Here is a 20295-nt window from a genome sequence, read left to right as displayed (position 1 = left end):
TGCAGCGCTCAGTGTTGGAAGGCCTACTGTTTGTTTTGTATGGTAAAGATTGGGACTAGAACATGAGAGGCACAATTGGGAAGTTGCAGAAAATTCAAAATTAGCCGTGGAGTAGATACAGGATAGCTGTCAACTCAGAAATGATATAGATGGGTTGGTAGAGCAGGCAGGAAAGTGGTCAATGGAGTTCAACTCTGACAAGCGTGAGATAATACACCTAGGGAGAACAAACAGTAAAAGGAGAGTAAAACAACAAAGGGAAATATATTGAGCGAGATAGATGAAGTGGATATCTTGGTATGCAAGTGCACAGGTCCCTAAAGCTGGAAGTACATGTAGATAAGGTTGTAAGAAAGCATATGGAATGTGAAATAAAATGAATATAAAAAATTAAGAGGGTGGTGGGTGTCTGGAATTCGCTTAAGTTGGTGGTGGAGACAGAGAGCCTAAAAGTTACCTGAATGTTGCACCTTAAGTGCTATAAGCTACAGGGCTATCAGCCACATGAAGAAAGATGGGATTAGAAAGGGTATCCATGTGTCTTTGGGTCAGCATGGACAAGATGGGCTGAATGGCCCCCTTCTGTGGTTCTATATACACCATATTACAATGCCATTGTTACTTGTATTTCAACTGTCTTCCCTGAGCATGCATAAACAATTAACAGTTTTTAAAATTAACTGCCATATTGGTGCTGATTCTGCAGTTGTATGAATTACCAGAGTCACACAAACAGGATCAGATCATTCATCAAAAGGCCTTGGAGTCTTCTCAGCTATTCAATTAGATCATGTTTGATTTGGGTGTCTGCTGCATTTATTGAACTTTGTTCTTTTTCAAGTGATAAAATATTGACCTCAGTATTCTAGAATCTTGCTTACACACACAAACGTACTTGTCAGGTGGACAGAAATGAAACAGGTTGCTCTCAGAGATTGGTTTTCTATGAAAACACGCCACAGCCAATGAGTTATTCTGGAAAGCAAAAGGATAAAGTGCAGAGATAATAAGGTGTAGAGAGCTGGGTGAATGCAGCCGGCCAAGCAGCATCAGAGAAGCAGGAAAGCTGATGCTTCAGGTCTGGGCCCTTCAGTTCTGAAGAACGGTCCAGATCTGAAACGTCAGCTTTCCTGCTCCTCCGATGCCACTTCGCCTGCTGTATTCAACCAGCTCTAAAACTTGTCATCTCTTATCCTCCAGCATCAGTAGTTCCTACTATCTCAGCATAAAGAACAAAGAGCAAAGAAAATTACAGCACAGGAACAGGCCTTTCCGCCCTCCAAGCCTGCACCAATCAAGATCCTCTGTCTAAACCAGTCATCTAGTGCCTAAGGGTCTGTATCCCTTTGCTCCCTGCACATCCATGTACCTGTCCAGATACATCTTAAAAGACACTATTGTGTCTGCTTCTACCACCTCCACTGGCAATGCGTTCCAGGCACCCACCATCCTCTGCGTAAAGAACTTTCCACGCATATCACCCATAAACATTTCTCCTCTCACTATGAACTCATGACCTCTAGTAATTGAGTCCCCCACTCTGGGAAAAAGCTTCTTGCTATCCACCTTGTCTATACCCCTCATGATTTTGTACACCTCAATCAGGTCCCCCCTCAATCTCCATCTTTCTAATGAAAATAATCCTAATATACTCAGCCTTTCTTCATAGCTAGCGCCCTTCAGACCAGGCAACATCCTGGTGAACCTCCTGAACCTGCAGGATGTTCTGACATATTTTGCTCTGGCGTTCCAGCATGTATGGTCGTCACTAACTGCACATAGTTGTCTCGGATCTCTTTCTAGGATCTCTTGCAAACCCAGCCTGTTCAGAAATTTCAAGCTGTTCTTTCAAACACTCTTTTAAAATAATCAATTGGTTTCTATGAACTGACAGAGTTTACTTTTGAAAAATTGGAGAGATAGGGTGGGAAGCTTATACATAGTTAGCTTTCATCCAGCTTAGCTAGAACTTTGCCAGCTCCGCTCCAACTCAACTAGTTAAAATAGTCCAATCCAGTTGCTACTCAAAATACCCGTCAGACAGTCTATAGCAGAGCAAGTCATTATCACCAGTCATGGGCTTTCTAAGAAGTCTTGTTAAAAAAAAACACACTCCAATGTCCATATTAAACTCTCACTGACCTCTTTCAAAGAAACCATCTCAATCTATCTCAATTTGAAACAGACATTTTTCTTCATAATCCTTCAAAGCTTAAGTCCTCTAAGCAATATTAAACATAAAGCATCTTTGTAACATTATTGTCAGTATATACTTGCAATAAAAATAAGGGACTTCAAGGGACCTGTCCTTCCAATTATTTTGTGCATTGATGCACTAAACGAAATGTGACACATATTCCCATTTACCAGCAGTGTGTTTCTGTTTCTCACGCTCGTAATGGCATGTCCGTTACATCATCAGATATAGAAATATGGGCTTGGTCAATAGTAGTCCTAACAATTTTCAAAAGCAATCTATGATTTTAAAAAAAGAAACTTTTAACCAGTGATATTTTCAAAATCTGAAAAAGTAAAAAAAAAGATAAAATGTAATCAATAGCTCCAGTGATGGCCAATGAGTTCAAACAGGTCTATCCAGTAATGGAGGTTTAGCTATGCAAATATTTAGTGATGAGAATATTAAACGAAGTTGTGAGCCTCTACCTAAATAAATCAATTGTCTAAATTAATGTAAGGCTCAAAAATGAATAATACCCCTGAGGGCAAAATGCCAGAGAGTAACTTTCTCTCCTTTTCGGACTTTATTCTTGTCAACAGCAGGTAGCAATCACAAGGGCAATTAGGATTGGCAACGAATGCTGGTCTTACTAACAGCATTCAAATCCCAAAAGAACAAAGTTTCAGTAGTTTACTGATCATTACATTCACGTTATACACAATGTCTACAGTTCAAAACATCACAAACATCAAAGGCCGCACACTAAGTTAGTGAAAAGTTGCACCCATTCCTATTTATGATCAAATATTAACCAAATTCAGTATCATATAACCTCCTGACAGTCTCTCTTCCCAAAGTACTGTAAGATGTTTGCATCCCAAGAACAAGTGAAAAATGGCCTTGAGAGTTCCGTCTCTCAATATAGTTTGCAATGGCAACCTAGCAGAGATCAAGTTAATTTAATTTTGTTAACTTCCAAAATAGTACAACAAGTCCTTTATCCACTGGTCAACTTGGAAGGACATTTCAAGATTTAATGTTAACAAGTACATTTCAAGAGGAGGACTGGGTGCTGCCAAGGAAGGATTAAAGCCTTTGATTGGGGGCATGATTCTCATTCAAAATCAATGTGATACGCTGATGAGGATCCTATGTGGAATGAATTAAAAAACTGACTAACTACATAAAAGTAACTGGCCACAACCTAGTTCCTGGACACTCCACATAACACTGGTGTAGGAAAACAGGAAAGCCATTTCACGTAGAGGGCACTCTTGGTTGATTGGAATCGGAGCACAATTATAAAGTACATAAAGCGGATTTACTTTGCACCTAACTATGAAATATGTACTTGCCCTGGGAGTACTTTAAGCTAATTTGATAATGTAATGTGCTATAATCCCCAGTGCTAACAGATGCTAAAATATTAAACTAAATGAGATTCTACACAATTATTCATTCATCTTCTTTTTTGAAAGGGGGCTTTTAATGATAATACTTCTCCAAGATGAGACTTCTGAAAAACTTCTTTTCACCATGTCAAAACGGTATGTTGCTTTGTTCTCCAAGTAAATTGAGAGATCAAAGGTAGGACCTTACTGTTTTAACTTGATTTCTGACCAAACCAAAAAGTCTACTAGTATTTACCATAGGCAATTTTTGTGTTGAATTCTTTACCGGGAAATTATGCAATTTTCCAGGAAGCTGCTTTTCTTAAGCAAAAGGCACAGGGATCAGTTCTGGGTCCTCTTTTGTTTGTCACTTACATAAATGATTTGGAAGAGTATGTAGGAGGTATGGTAAGTTAGTTTCTACACGACACCAAAATAGGTGGCATTGTAGATAGTGAAGAGGGTTTTCTTAGATTACAAAAGGGATCTTGATCAAATGGATCCGTAGGCTGAAAAATGGCAGATGGAGGTCAATCTGGGTAAATGCGAGCATTGCATTTTGGCACAACAAACAGGGCAGGACTTACACAATTAATGGCAGGGGCTTGGGTAGTGTTGTAGAACAAAGGCACCTAGGATTTCAGCTACGTAATTCTTAAAGTTTGCATCACATATAGACATGGTGGTTAAAACCAGCCCTTTGCTCAGTTCTTTGAGTATAGGAATTGGGAAGTCATATTGAGATTGAGCAGGACATTGGTGAGGCGTCTTCTGTAATACCGTGTCTAGTTCTGGTCGCCCAGTTATAAGTAGGATATTACTAGACTGGACAGGGTTCAGAAGGGATTTATCAGGATGTTGCTGGTTATGGGGGGTTTGAGTTATAAAGAAAAGCTGGGCAGGCTGGGGCACTTTTCATTGGAGTGTAGGAGGTTGAGAGGCAAGCTAATAGAAGTTTATAATATAAAACAGGGTTAATAGTCGTTATCTTTTCCCTAGGATGGGGGGTTTCAAGACAATGGGGCATATTTTTAAGATGAGAGGAAAGAGACAAAAAAGGCATGAGGGGAAACTCTTTTACACAGAGGCTGCTTCTCATGTGGAGTGAATTTCCTGAGAGAGTGGTGGGTGTGAGTACAATCACAGTGTTGAAAGGACATTTAGATAAGCACAGAAGTATGAAAGATTTAGAGGATATAGGCCAGGAGCAGGCAGGTGGGGCTAATTTAGTTTGGGATTTTGTTTGGCATGGACTGGTTGGACCAAAGTGTCCAGTTCTGTGCTTTGTGGCTCTATAACTCTAAGAGATTGCCAATATGCAGTGAAAGACTACCAAAAACTCCCCACAGCCCATTGATAGTTTTGCATTTATCTTAAAATGTGGTATCTTTTACTTCATAGTATTTCCCATCACTGGCCTAAACTGCATGGTTAATTTCATTGCGTAGTATTTTTCACCACACAATGAATTGTTTTTGCAGTTCAGTGTATGGTGGAAATGGAAAATACTACACAAGACAGTTAATTTAACAAAAATCATGGGCAATTGGCCCTATTTAAATTGGTTTGAGTCAAGTAGGCTTGTATGGAGCATGAACATTAACTTGGTGGGTTCAATAAATGTTCTGTTTCTGCTTGTAAACTTCATATAAATTAAAATAATAGAATGCTTAAGCCCAGATTTCAGTTCATAAAAGACACGATCTGCTTCAAGAAAACATCAAGCCACTTGAGTGCAAAAACCCAAATGTTAACAGGGACCTTTCCCTACAGTCTGCTTCCTTGTTCCATTTTACTCAATTCAGCTGCATCAGTCCAGACAAAACATGTAAATGAGAATCACTCCTGTATTTACCATCATCAGAACAATATTGAGCAATTTGTACCTACAGATCCCTTGACAAAGCAAATAATTGCACAATATATAATCCTTGGGATAAATCTTAACAAACAGAAATTTAAGATGCTCTCACTGACATTTTTTTTAAAAGCAAAATCTAGCAAGGTCAGTTGAAGGCTATACAAAGTTAGAAGAGTAAATAGGTGGAAATCTTGATAAAATTTGCTATGATTGGGAACTGTCTGGTAAACACTCCCAGGGTTCCCTTAAAACCTGGATTTCAGTGCAGCTTAGGCTGGTAGGATGAAGGCCTCCTCTATAATGGCCATTGCATAAAAGTGCCCAATATTTGGTGTGACCATAACTGGCACTGAAGTCTAATCTATTGACTCAGTAGGGGCAAGAATGAATTGAGAGAGAATCTAAAATGGCATGCAATTACATTTATGATAGTTTCCTTTGGTTAGGTTAAATCTTATACTAGGGTGGCGTAGCAATAATTCATTCTGCATTAATCCCTCACTATCCACGATCTGGACAACCTAAGCTGGATTGTGGATGCAAATTGCGAAAAATGTTGCTTTCTTCAACTGACATCCCTAAACTTTATGAAAACAAAACTAGATTTTTCTTATTATGTAAAATGTTCTGAAGATAACAGTTTTTAAAAATTTTACAGACAAAGACAGAAAACACAAGACATTGTTCTCTATACCACTGATGAAACATGATCTGAAGAAAATCAATATAATGAAAACGACGCGACGATATATTGATTTTCCTCAGTGGCAATATACTAATTTATATGTGATGCAAATTACAAATGGAAGATATTCTGGGAGCTGAGAAGTGGTCACAATTTGATTAATCTTGGTCCCTAGTCTCCATTTTGTCATGGCCCACTGCTGCAAGAAATAGGTGTACTTACCTCAAATTTATTCACAAAGATTTTCCCTGGTATCTTAATGAACAATTAAAGAAAAGCAACATCAGTTTATTTTTATATCTCATTGCAGATTTTATTCTTTTGCCTTTTGTAGTTTGAACTTAACAAAACATTAGCCATCTGTTTCCGATTTTTAAATTCTAAATTTCCTATCCTAATAGAATGCCCACAAGATGTGAGTCCCAAATTAGTAATTATTTTTAAAAATCTGTTATGATAGGTAATCTTTGTGTGTCAATCATTTTAAATTTTCAAGTTCATAACACAGACTCCACATAACTAACTTTTATACATTGTAGTATTGAAAGACAGAACTTAATATCTCAGCACTACCCTTAATTGCAATATTTTAATTAAGGTGGTCTGATAACTCCATAAACCATAAAAGTGAAATCTGAATCATTCTCATTAGGGCCTAGTGACAAGCATTTGTCATTACCAGGCTTTTTTTCAAAAGCTTTGTATTACCCTAACATCAAAATGGTTGAAGTGAGGGAGTCAAACTGCCAACACTGTTCCAGGGTCTGTGTATTCCTTATCTCCTTTATCAGATGACTATACTAGGAACTGTAATTGTATCAAAATGCTGGTAATTAGTAAACAGCTATCATGTTAAATCCGAGTATTAAAATTTATGAGAAAGTTCAGGACCGTTAGGAACAATGATACCAAACATGCCAAAAGGTAATATTGCTGGGTCCAACATCGTCGTTGTGAAGATACTTGAACTCTAAATGTTACCTGAACAATACCGATGCTTTCAAATTCTCTCACGATTTTGCTAAGCATTCCCTCACCCCCCCCCAAAAAAAATTATGTAATTTAAAACAGCGATTACTTCCAGATGATGTTGTGACAATGATAGCCAATGCGGATTAAATTAAGCCCAGTATCTGCCATTTACAGCAGCAGAAGGAAGGCAGAACATCAGGGTCATCCCGTACGGAGGTAGGGAAGGATATCCGATCTTGGGAAGAGGCATTTTAATTCCCCCGAATAACTGTTCTTCCTGCGTGCAGTAACTTTCCGTGAACACACAATTTATCAGCGTGAAGCTGTCATTCGACAAGTACTCAAAACTGCAGTAACTTTTCTACTCTTTATACCATTCACTTACCTTATCTTGAAGCATAAAGTGAAACAGCCTTGCTTTGACACTATATGTTTCAGAAGTGGGGACAGCAGTCCTCTACTTTCGAGCTGTCTTTTTTTCTTACCGTTTTAGATTTCCTGTCAAATACAGCAAACATTTACCGGCTTCGGGGAAAGGGGTGAAAGTGGACGCTCTGGCTCATTAAACACAAGCGGCTTAACTTTTTCAATAACAAAATTCTACATTCTTGTGTTTGCAGGGGCAATATGGTAGTTTGTTTGGCAAACATGAACATAAAGTTAAAATTATATGCTTTTTGGGAAGCTGAAATCGATCACTAGAAAATTCCCCTACCCCGCCAATATAGTAGTTGCCTCCATTCACTGGCTCATCCAGCTGAGTAAGAATGAGGCGGGAGATGATGATTGACGGATTATTTACCAACCACTGGTTAGAAACTAGGATCAGTCGCAGCAATGCACCAATCACCCCTGACCTGAGGCAGAACCTAAACTGATCTATTGGATACAGTACATCTCTCATTGTCTGAGTCAAAATGCAGCAGACCACTACAGTCAGCCTATCAGCAAGCAGGGTAAAGAGTATGTAACTAGAATTTCAAAGAAAATATCTACTACATTGTAAGCAAGAAGTTTTAATGTAATCTATCAACCTATCTTTTAGAGCGGAAAGGGACAGTGCATACTAATCGTGGCACAGATCCCTTTCATGCCATTTATTTATCGGACTCAGAATAAAAAGCGTGAGTTTTCGATATTCCCAATTATTTCATTGTAAGCACTGGTGTGTTGTCACTTCAAATCTAATTTCACAAACAATCCAACAGTGATGAAAGGCGACATAAAACAAACACAAAAACAGTTCTCGTCTTCCAAACCACACGTTTATCTTTAAAAAGGACACTATCACAATCGTAAATATCATGATTCTGATCAATCTGTTATACAAATTGTATCCTTTTGTTTTAAGAATCATCTCAATTACGTCAGTGCACTAATTCCTGACTGATCTATCCACAGAAAGGCAACAGATTGTATATTTCATTGATATATCAGTACACCTATGTCAGCTGTGGTTCAGCTGGCAGCACTGTTGCCTAAAAGTCAGAAAATTATGGGTCAAATACCAATCTAACACTTGAGAATATAGATTGATACTGGCATTCCAGTTCAGGAATGTTTTTGCTGCAATGTTTTTGAAGCCTTTCAGATGTTTACAGAAAATAAAATAACATTATTTCAAACAAGAACTCTGGATGTACCAAATAAGAACCAAAAGAACTGCAATGCTGTAAATCAGGAACAAAACAAAGTTGCTGGAAAAACTCAGCAAATCTGACAGCATCTGTGAAGGAGAAAACAGAGTTAGCATTTCGTGTCCAGTGACGCTTCCTGAGAACTAGATGTAACACTGGCCGATGAACAACATCACAAAGAGAATGCTTGCTCATTTTCATCATACATTGGTCATACACAAATCAGCTTCTGTATTTCCTGCATTTCTACGTCAACCATGTATCAGTGCTTCATCATTGCATCCAACAGGGAGTTCACAAGAAACTTCCTCACCCAAAGAGTAGTGATAAAATAGAAAACCTACTAGCGAAGAGTGTTTGAAGTGAATAATATGGATACGATGAAGGGGAATTAGACAAGCATATGACGGAGAATGGAAGAGAAGGGTTACAACCCGTAATCATAGATGAGGAATGATGGGAGAAGATCCAAGTAGACCATAAATCCAGCATGAAATTTTTTCGGCCAAATGTCCCCTTTCTGTGTGGTATTCCTGTTCAACCCTATGTGATTGCGCGCAGATATGGGTGCACAGAAACAGAGAATATAGGAGCAGGGATAGGCAACGGCCCTCAAACTTGCTCCTTGATTAATCATCCAACATAACAGTCTTTCTATCTTAGATAATAAAATGTGAGGCTGGATGAGCACAGCAGGCCCAGCAGCATCTCAGGAGCACAAAAGCTGATGTTTCGGGTCTAGACCCTTCATCAGAGAGGGGGATGGGGTGAGGGTTCTGGAATAAATAGGGAGAGAGGGGGAGGCGGACCGAAGATGAAGAGAAAACAAGATAGGTGGAGAGGAGAGTATAGGTGGGGAGGTAGGGAGGGGATAGGTCAGTCCAGGGAAGACAGACAGGTCAAGGAGGTGGGATGAGGTTACTACGTTGGAGATGGAGGTGCGGCTTGGGGTGGGAGGAAGGGATGGGTGAGAGGAAGAACAGGTTAAGGAAGCAGAGACAGGTTGGACTGGTTTTGGGATGCAGTGGGTGGAGGGGAAGAGCAGGGCTGGTTGTGTGGTGCAGTGGGGGGAAGGGACGAACTGGGCTGGTTTTGGGATGCGGTGGGGGAAGGGGAGATCTTATTGATTCATTGAATCACACAGTATAGAAGAGGCCCGTCAGTCCATTGAGTCTGTACCACCAAAACTACACAATTACCTGGCTTGTTCCTGCTTTTGCCATTCCCTTGATACCTTATTCTCAAGTGCGATACCCAGCTCTTTGAAATCATACAATGTTTTGACCATGACCATGTTTTGTGGTAGCCAATTCCACAGGCTCACCATTTTGCGCCTTCCTAGTATCCTTAGACTGTGGCCTCCGGTTCTGGTCTATCACAAAGTAGAAAACAACCTTCCTGCAACTACCCTGTCCTTTCCTGTTAGAATTTTATGTTTCTATGAGATTTCCTCATTCACGTGAACTCCAGCAAATATAATCCTAACTGGTTCGACCTCTCCTCATATGTCAGTCCTGCCAACCCAGGAATCGATCTGGTTAACACTGGCTGTATTCTCTCTATAGCAAGAATACCCTTCTTCCAACAAACAGACTAAAACTGCACACAATATTCCAGATGTGGTTTCACCAAAGCCCTGTATTATTGCAAGACATCCCTGCTCTTGTATTTAATTTCTCTCACTACAAAGGCCAAGATACCATTTGTCTTCTTGACCTCCTGAAAGTTTATCTTCGGTGACTGGCCTACAAAGACAACCAAGTCTCGTTGCACAGACCGTCTCAATACATAAGAACATAGACAATATGAGAATGACAACATTTCACTCATTGAGCTTCACAAACATCAACATGACTTAAACAAATTTTGTGGACTTAAGGCTGAAGGATTTTGCATACCTGGATTTTTTTTTTCAGAAAGGCTAATGAAAAGCATTACACCTTTTTAAGCAAGGACATTTCTTGGAAATTACATAGTGTCATATACTAGCAAACATAATTTGCCTGAACTCACTTCAGGGTATTTTTTAAACAAGGTAAAGGTTATTTTATCATTGAACTGTTGATGAATTCTATTAACTCTAATGTAATGGTTATTAGCTTAAATAGAAATACAAATATTAAGTGTAAGTACGGATAAAAGGCACAAATAAAAGTAATCTTCGGTATCATTGGCTTGCTTGAAGATTTCTCTTTTTGAGGTGATTGCATTGAAAACCCCAAGTCAGAAGTCAGCACTTGCATTGCTTTCTGTAGTCAAATAGTTGAATTCTCCTCCCACAAGTGGACTAAGCAGAACAAATTCTGGGAAGGAGTGAAGCTTCCTTTATTTCACTTTTATGGCCCTGTGTCTGGGCCTTGATCATCTGATTCAGTACAGCAGCCATGTGGCTGGTTTACCTTCTGATGTCTCCCTACTGATGCACTATTTGATGATATCTCTCAGGATTCTTCCTGGAGTTCTGCTCAAAATGGTGGCATGCCACTTGTCTCACCAAAATAAAACAGCTATGATGCTAATTTCAAATGAGACATTGTTCTCCAAGGCAAAGAGGTTGTGGTGTCCTTCTAGTTTCCTGGTCTCTTAAGAGATTTGAATTTTCATATCTTCATAAGGGCCCTTCCTGTTGTCTAAGGGTTAATCAAATTTTGAATATCTCCCATTGTGGTTGACGTTGAGCTCATGCAATTCAATAGGTTCTGATTCCCCACAGTGGAAATAGGTAGTCTGTGCTGTCCGTGAAACAAGGATATCAGCGCAGAAATCGTTCCCTCTCCCCTCTATTTCCAACTGGGAGCTTGTTGACTGGCTGCGTATTTAGCTCCCATTGAACAGTGTTTTGTAGGCAAGAGATAATTTTCTTTTTCAGTTCAGGAAGACCTGCTCAGAACTAACTGTTCAGCTTCCCAGAATTTGCTCTGCTTAGTCCACTTGTGGGAGGAGAATTCAACTATTTGATGACAGAAAGCAATGCAGGTGCTGACTTCTGACTTAGGGTTTTCAATGCAATCACCTCAAAGAGAAATCTTCAAGCAAGCCAATGATACCAACGACTAATTTTATTTTTGTCTTTTATTCAGCTTGGCATATCCAGTATAAAACCTGATTATCCTTCGAGTGACTGGAATACTTCTGGATACCGTGTTTCTACGGCAAGCTACATCTGCAAAAAATCCCAGAGACAGCTGTCTGTGTTTGGTGATACCTAGCTGCACAAACCCTGATGCTTTTTTTTAAAACCTTCAAGGACTAAAATTTATTGCCAAACTAAAGGGCAATTTTCAACAATAGAAAATCGAGTATTTCCCCTTTCCCCGTGTGTGTTTTGAATTATTTAGAGAAGTAAACATTTAAACTACTTTGTCATAAATTAAGTGCATTAACCAGTTTTGCATTTTCATTGAATCAGTATTGTTTAGTAATGTTATGCTCATTTAAGCAACCTAGTTGATCCCTTTTAAGACTAATGAGGAGAAAACAAACAACTGGATATATCAACAAAGTGGTGGGACAAGAGAAAAACGGTGCACTCCTCCAATTTCCATCATAACATTAGGATATGTATTGATCCAAAAGATGATAATGCTCCTAACTGGGCAAAGCTGATACACAAATTAATGACTGACTGATATGCTTTTGGTGCCAGTAATGGAAGTTTTGTTATAGTACAGGTGAAGTACTGCTGTTGTGAATCAAAATACTGGTAGTGCACCAAATTTTAAGATTGCCATTAAATGGAATTTTTTTTGTATCTATGGCTCCCAAGTTAGTTTTGACAAAGGTTAGACTTAATCGCTCTTTAAACTTATGGTTTTCAATGCAGTCACCTCAGAAAACAGAAGTCTTCATGCAATCAATGAGACCAAAGGCTGAATTTATGTTTGTCTTTTATCCATACTTACTGTTAATTTTTGTATCTCTGTTTAAACTAATAACTATTACATTTTAGTTATTGAATTTCAGCAATGGTTCGGTAATAAAATAACCTTATATTACAGTTTTATTACAATTTGAGAAAATTGCTGATTTATGTGCAATTTTATTTTATGAACATCAGTCACAAAGAATTGAATTATAATTATTAAATATATTTCAGAGAAAACATAGTTGAGAGATATCAGATAATGCATGAGGTATGTTGGGCTTGAATTCAGAGATAGGAAAATGGAGTTGAGACCTACATTTCTAGATATAATTCCCTATTTATTCCTATTCAGTCGCAAGAAAAATTATGAAGTACTCTAGTATCAAAAGAATATTATTTGCCAAAAACATCAGTTAAAAGCTGCTCCCAATAATCCTTTACTCAGAGGCTTACTTGTGAAGTGTAAATAGAATGATTATATTACATTTCAAATACAGATTAAATGTTTACTTGTGTTACCCATGAATTATTTGAAATGGAGTATATTTTTGCATTATGTCCATTTGGGTAGTCATTATTGAAAAAAAACATATTTATGTGATTCTGTGAATATTAGTGACAGATCAGTCCACTGGACAGTTCTCAAGGACCAACAGAGAATGAAAGAAAATTACAGGGAGAACATCAAGAATAAATCAAAAATACAACAATCTAAAATTAGACAGCAACATATTCTACGATTCTCTACAGGTATTTAAATTGGAATGAAGGAACTGAAGTTTGCATTCATCCCAGGGAGAGACTGAAAATTCGGCAAACTGACTCAGAAATGGCTGAGGCATTTCACACGTGTTTTGTGTCTGCCCTCATGGCAGAAAGTTCAGAAAAGTCCCAAAGACACTGAAAATCAAAAATTAGAAGGTATGGAGCAAATTAAAACAGTCAGCAGGTAAAACATCCTCAGATTTGAAAGAAGTGACTACAGAGATAGTTGAGTCATTGCTTATCTTCTCCAAAATTCATTAGATTCTGAAAGACTCTAACAGATTGGAATAATCATCCAACGCCCACTTGATTGCTTCAACTGAACCTGCCTCCAACACACTTCCAGACAATGTATTCCATACACGAGCCACTCATTGTGTGTAAGTTTTTTTTACCTCCCTTCACATCTAATTGCTCCTTTTGCGAACTACTTTAAATCTGTGCCCTCTCATTGCTAGTAAAGGATGCAACAGGAACACTTTCCACCTGACTATTCTATCCAGCCCCTTCATAATTTTGAAAACTTCGATCAGTTCTCTTGTAACCTTCTCTCCAAGGAGAACAACTCCAACTTCATCAATCCTCATAACTGAAACTTCTCTAGCTTCCACCCTAAACATGTTAAAGAAGTCACCCCCTATGGACAAGCCCTGACCATACACAGGACTTGCTCAGATGGAGTTGAAATGCGACAGGCACCAAAAGATTTTGAAGGACATCCTAATAAGAACAGGATAGGATGCTCAACTCATTGATCACAGATTTTGATGTGTCACAGCCAAATGTCAGCCATGATCTCCTCTGAAGACAGATATAGGATACGACCAACACAGTGCCCTTAATCATCCAGTACTTCCCCAGAGTGGAGAGACTACACAATGTTCTTTGCAGCCTTCAACACGTCATCGATGACGATGAGCACCTCGCTAAGATCTTCACTACGCCTCCAATTCTCACCTTCAAATAACCACCAAACCTTAAACAGACCATCATTCATAGCAAATTACCCAGCCTTCAAGACAGCACTGACCACAACACCATACAACCATGCCATGGCAACCTCTGCAAGACACATCAGATCATTGACATGGTTACCACCATCATACATGGTAACACTATCCACCACGTACATGGCAGATACTCATGTGACTCGGCCAATGTTGTCTATCTCATACACTTCAGGTAAGGATGCCTCAAGGCACGGTATACAGGCAAGACCTTGCAGACGGCACAATAGATGAATGGACATTGCGCAACAATCGCCAATCAGGAATGTTCCCTCTCAATTGGGGAACTCAGCAATTGTTTAAGAGTCCCAGAATTTCTAATCAACCTACTCAGCAATGTTATTAAACCACCCTTCTTTTGTATTCACTCATGGGTCATGGGGTTAGCAGACTGGCCAACATTTATTGGCCATCCATAGTTGCTGTGATATTATAAACTTCAGAAAATTAGTAACTGTTCATGGATTGAAAGAATTTAAGATAAACAGTTACAGACAAAAAGTAGTAGCAATAACTGTCTAAAATAAACTATTAAAGAACTGATGCAAACTCATACAATTGAAAGCAATAGCCATGTCTGGGAAAACAGGGAGTCAAAGCCACATGAACAGAACTGTTTTGACATCTGCTTGATAAATGGCTGCTTTATGCCACAAGAACAACTGGCACGGTGGCTCAGTGGTTCGCACTGCAGCCTCACAGCACCAGGGACCCAGGTTCGATTCCTGCCTCGGGCGACTGTCTGTATGGAGTTTGCACATTCTCCCCGTGTCTGCGTGGGTTTCCTTCGGGTGCTCCGGTTTCCTCCCACAGTCCAAAGAAGTGCAGGCTAGGTGGATTGGCCATGCTAAATTGCCCGTAGTGTTCAGGGGTGTATGGGTTATAGAGGGGTGAGTCTGGGTGGGATGCTTCAAGAGATGGTGTGGACTTGTTGGGCCAAAGGGCCTGTTTCCACACTGTAGGGAATCTAATCTAAAAAAGCCAAGTGACTGCCCTGCAGAAGAATTTAAGGAGTCACCTGCAGGAAAGCTATGCTTCAAACGGACAGTTAAGGCCAAATCTAACAAGGAACAAAGAAGTTACTTCTGATTGGAAGGCAAGTTCCTCCCCAAAACTGATCGTGTCAATGTAGACAATGGAAGGGTCATCTTAATTTTCCACTTTTATTTTGTAAATATTCCTGCCGATGCCCATGTTAGCTATGAGGCTTGTACAGTTAAGGGGAGTATTGAAATAAAGGAGGAAAGATATTAGACATGAAGTTGGGTATCTGATGCCCATTTAAAGAGGTGACCCAGAGCAGGAACAGGGGGAGGTACACTAAAAACTGACTCTGGGGCTGAGATGGTGCTCAACCCTGTTTTAGATTTACCTCCCTCTACCATATGTTCCATTTATGATTCTCGTGAACCACGAACATAATAATTACCTCCTTCCTGTTGTACTCTATGCCTTTATACATAAAGCTGAGGAACACCGTCTGCTTTATTAACTGTTATGTGGAACAGTCCCTCTTCCGCACCTACACAGGCCCCAAACCCCACCTCTTCCTCCGTTACATTGATGACTGTATCGGCGCCGCCTCTTGCTCCTCAGAGGAGCTCGAACAGTTCATCCACTTCACCAACACCTTCCACCCCAACCTCAAGTACACCTGGGCCATCTCCAGCACATCCCTCACCTTCCTGGACCTCTCAGTCTCCATCTCAGGCAACCAGCTTGTAACTGATGTCCATTTCAAGCCCACCAACTCCCACAGCTACCTAGAATACACCTCCTCCCACCCACCCTCCTGCAAAAATTCCATCCCCTATTCCAAATTCCTCCGCCTCCGTCGCATCTGCTCCCACGATGAGGCATTCCACTCCCGCACATCCCAGATGTTCAAGTTCTTCAAGGACCGCAACTTTCCCCCCACAGTGGTCAAGAACGCCCTTGACCGCGTCTCCCGCATTTCCCGCAACACATCCCTCACACCCCGCCCCCGCCACAACCGCCCCAAGAGGATCCCCCTCGTTCTCACACACCACCCCACCAACCTCCGGATACAACACATCATCCTCCGACACTTCCGCCATCTACAATCCGACCCCACCACCCAAGACATTTTTCCATCCCCACCCTTGTCTGCTTTCCAGAGAGACCACTCTCTCCGAGACTCCCTTGTCCGCTCCACACTGCCCTCCAACCCCACCACACCCGGCACCTTCCCCTGCAACCGCAGGAAATACTACACTTGCCACCACACCTCCTCCCTCACCCCTATCCCAGGCCCTAAGATGACTTTCCATATTAAGCAGAGCTTCACTTGCACATCTGCCAATGTGGTATACTGTATCAATTGTACCCGGTGTGGCTTCCTCTACATTGGGGAAACCAAGCGGAGGCTTGGGGACCGTTTTGCAGAACACCTCCGCTCGGTTTGCAATAAACAACTGCACCTCCCAGTCGCAAACCATTTCAACTCCCCCTCCCATTCTTTAGATGACATGTCCATCATGGGCCCCCTGCAGTGCCACAATGATGCCACCCGAAGGTTGCAAGAACAGCAACTCATATTCCGCTTGGGAACCCTGCAGCCCAATGGTATCAATGTGGACTTCACCAGCTTCAAAATCTCCCATTCCCCCACCACATCCCAAAACCAGCCCAGTTTGTCCCCTCCACCCACTGCATCCCAAAACCAGTCCAGCCTGTCTCTGCCTCCCTAACCTGTTCTTCCTCTCACGCATCCCTTCCTCCCACCCCAAGCCGCACCTCCATCTCCTACCTACTAACCTCATCCCACCTCGTTGACCTGTCCGTCTTCCCTGGACTGACCTATCCCCTCCCTACCTCCCCACCTATACTCTCCTCTCACCTATTCACCTATCCTCTTTTCTCTCCATCTTCAGTCCACCTCCCCCTCTCTCCCTATTTATTCCAGAACCCTCACCCCATCCCCCTCTCTGATGAAGGGTCTAGGCCCGAAACGTCAGCTTTTGTGCTCCTGAGATGTTGCTAGGCCTGCTGTGTTCATCCAGCCTCACATTTTGTTGTCTTGGATTCTCCAGCATCTGCAGTTCCCATTATCACTGCTTTATTAACTGCTTTCTCCACATGTCCTGCCACCTTCAATGAGCTGTACACACATATGCCCAGATCCCTCTGTTCCTTGTATCTCTTTTACATTGTCTATCCATGTTCTTCCTACCAAAATACAGCACTTCATACTTCTCTACTTTGAATTTCAGCTGCCACATATTTGCCCACTCTGCCAACTCGTCTCTGTCTTTTTGGACTTTCTCACAATTCTGTGGTTTGGGACTACATTGAATGTCTTTTGGAAGTGCAGGTACACCACATTAATAGCATTATTCTCATCTTTTGGTCATCTTTTTGATAAAAAAACTACAAGTTAATTAAACAGGATTTCCACTTTAACAATCCATGCTGGGTCATCCTAACCAACCCATCTTTTCTCCTTGTGAGTAATTATTCTGCTGAATAATTGTTTCTAGAAGCTTTGTGACAGAAGTTAATTGGGGATAGATGATGCTAATATGTTAATTAAGGAGCACCTAGGTGAGAATGGTTGTGTTGGTAGGCGTACAAGTAATCAGTCTGTTCGAATTTGCAGCATATGTATAGAATTTAAAATCTAAGGAAAAGCTATTTCCTGGGACTCTAAGCAGCATGTTATCTCTGGTGATTAACAAAGGTAGCAGGGAATGGTTTGCCTTTTGAGAATCAAAGATAGAAACCTTAGAAATATGGCTGAATCTGAATGTGAAATAATGAGGTTTGGTTACCTGACCTTGCTTTCTGAAACTGAGTCTCATTATATATGGAATGATGAGGTAACCAGTTTACTATTATTACAAGTTATGGGCCCAGAGGTGAGAAGCTGGAAAAGGGCAACATCGGAGGAGCAGGAAAATCAACATTTCAGGCCGAATTCCTTCATCAGGACTGGGGAGGGGGAGGGAAGCCCACAAATAAATGGGTGAGGGTGAGGGGTGGGGGCTAGGGGAAGGGTAGGAGAGATGGTAATAGGTGAATGCAGGTCGAGGATTATAGTGATTGGTCTATGGGAAAGGTGGAGTGATAGGTGAGTAGGAAGATGGACAGGCTAGGTTAGGTCAGGGAGGTAAGGAGAAGGGAGGGCTGGACTTGGGATAAGGCTGAGGGTGGAGTGATTTTGAAGCTGGTGAAGTCAAAGCAAGCTTCCAAGGTGAAATATCAGGTGTTGTTCCTCTAGTTTAAGTTTGGCCTCACCTTGTCTGTGGAGGTGGACAAGGATTGACATGTCGTCAGGGGAATGGGAGGGGTAATTAAAATGGATATTAATTTTAAGAATGCCAGCCCCTACTCCCAATTCCTCTGCCTCCACCACTTCTGCTCCAAAATGGGGCGTTCCACTCCTGCACAGCCCAGATGTCCTCCTATTTCAAGGACCGCAACATCCCCTCTCCGGTGATTGAAAATGCCCTCAAGTGCATCTCTTGCGTCTCCCACATTTCTGCCCTCACATTGCCTCCCACCAACAAAAACAAAAATAAAGATACATTTCCTCTCGTACTCACATATCACCCCACCAATCTCGCCATCCAATGTATCATTCTCGGCCACTTCCACAAACTACAATCTGACCCCGCAACCAAAGATATATTTCCTACCCAACCGCTATCTGCCTTTCATAAGGACTGTTCTCCCCACGATTCCCTCGACCGCTCCACACACCGCACTAACCCCTCAGCATCTTTCCCTGCAACCACAGGAAGTGCTACACCTAGAACAGAGAACATAAAACAGTCCAGCATAGTACAGGCCCTTCGGCCCACAATGGAGTGCCAACCTATTATCCAAATCTAAGATCAAACTGCCCTGCATACCCTATATTTTAGTGTCCTCCATGTGCGTATCCAAGAGTCGCTTAAAAGTCTCTAAAGTATCTGACTCCATTACCACTACCGACAGTGCATTCCACACGCCCACCACTCTGTGTAAAGAACCTAACTCCGACATCTCCCCAATACCTTCCTCCAAGCACCTTAAAATTATGCCTTTCATAATGGTCACTTCCACCCTGAGGAAAAAGTCTCTGACTGTTCACTCTATCTATGCCTCATCATCTTGTACACCTCTATCAAGTCACCTCTTATCCATCTTCACTCCAATGAAAAAACACCTAGCTCCCTCAACCTTTCCTCATAAGACCTGCCCTCCAGCCCAGGGAGCATCATGATAAATCTCCTCTGCACCATTTCTAAAACTTCCACATCCTTCCTATAATGAGGTCACCAGAAATGAACACAATATTCCAAGTGATAATGGGAACTGCAGATGCTGGAGAATTCAAGATAACAAAGTGTGGACTGGATGAACACAGCAGGCCAAGCAGCATCTCAGGAACACAAAAGCTGACATTTCGGGCTTAGATCCTTCATCAGATGAAAGGTCTGAACCCGAGACGTCAGCTTTTGTGCTCCTGAGATGCTGCTTGGCCTGCTGTGTTCATCCAGCTCCACACAATATTCCAAGTGTAGTCTAACCAGAGTTTTACAGAGCTGCAGCATAACCTTGCGGCTCAAACTCAATTACCCTGGCGATGAAAGCCAACACACCATACGCCTTCTAAACAATCCTATCAACTTGGGTAGCAACTTTGAGGGACCTATGGATGTGGACCCCAAGATCCCTCTGTTCCTCCACAGTGCTGAAAATCCTGCCGTTAACCCTGTATTCTACATTCAAATTCAACCTTCCCAAAACGAATCACTTCATACCTTTCTGAGTTGAATTCCATCTGCCACTTCTTTGCCAAGCTCTGCATCCTGGCAATGTTCAGTTGCAACTACAATAGCCTTCCACACTGTCCACAGCCCCGCCAACCTTCGTGTCATCAGCAAACTTACTAACCCACCCTTCCACTTCCTCATCCAATTCTTGTA

General features: G+C 41.2%; 1 protein-coding gene across 7 annotated transcripts in view; it reads right to left on the bottom strand.

The window, feature by feature from the left end:
* The window catches only part of gramd1ba (GRAM domain containing 1Ba), a 562055-nt gene that overhangs the window by 388601 nt on the left and 153159 nt on the right, over positions 1-20295 (bottom strand). For 5 of the 7 annotated variants that reach the window (XM_059639090.1, XM_059639091.1, XM_059639093.1 and 2 more), the window contains exon 1: positions 7474-7581. The exons of 1 other annotated variant lie outside the window; for it this stretch is intronic. The gene's annotated coding sequence lies outside the window, so the exon portion shown is untranslated. Of the gene's footprint in view, positions 1-7473; positions 7582-20295 lie in introns of those variants that run through there. One more of the 7 variants, XM_059639102.1, reaches the window with a different exon arrangement.

The sequence above is a fragment of the Stegostoma tigrinum genome, chromosome 32 (assembly GCF_030684315.1).
Source record: "Stegostoma tigrinum isolate sSteTig4 chromosome 32, sSteTig4.hap1, whole genome shotgun sequence".
Taxonomy (NCBI): Eukaryota; Metazoa; Chordata; class Chondrichthyes; order Orectolobiformes; family Stegostomatidae; genus Stegostoma; species Stegostoma tigrinum.
This window is presented reverse-complemented; position numbering and strand designations above follow the sequence as displayed.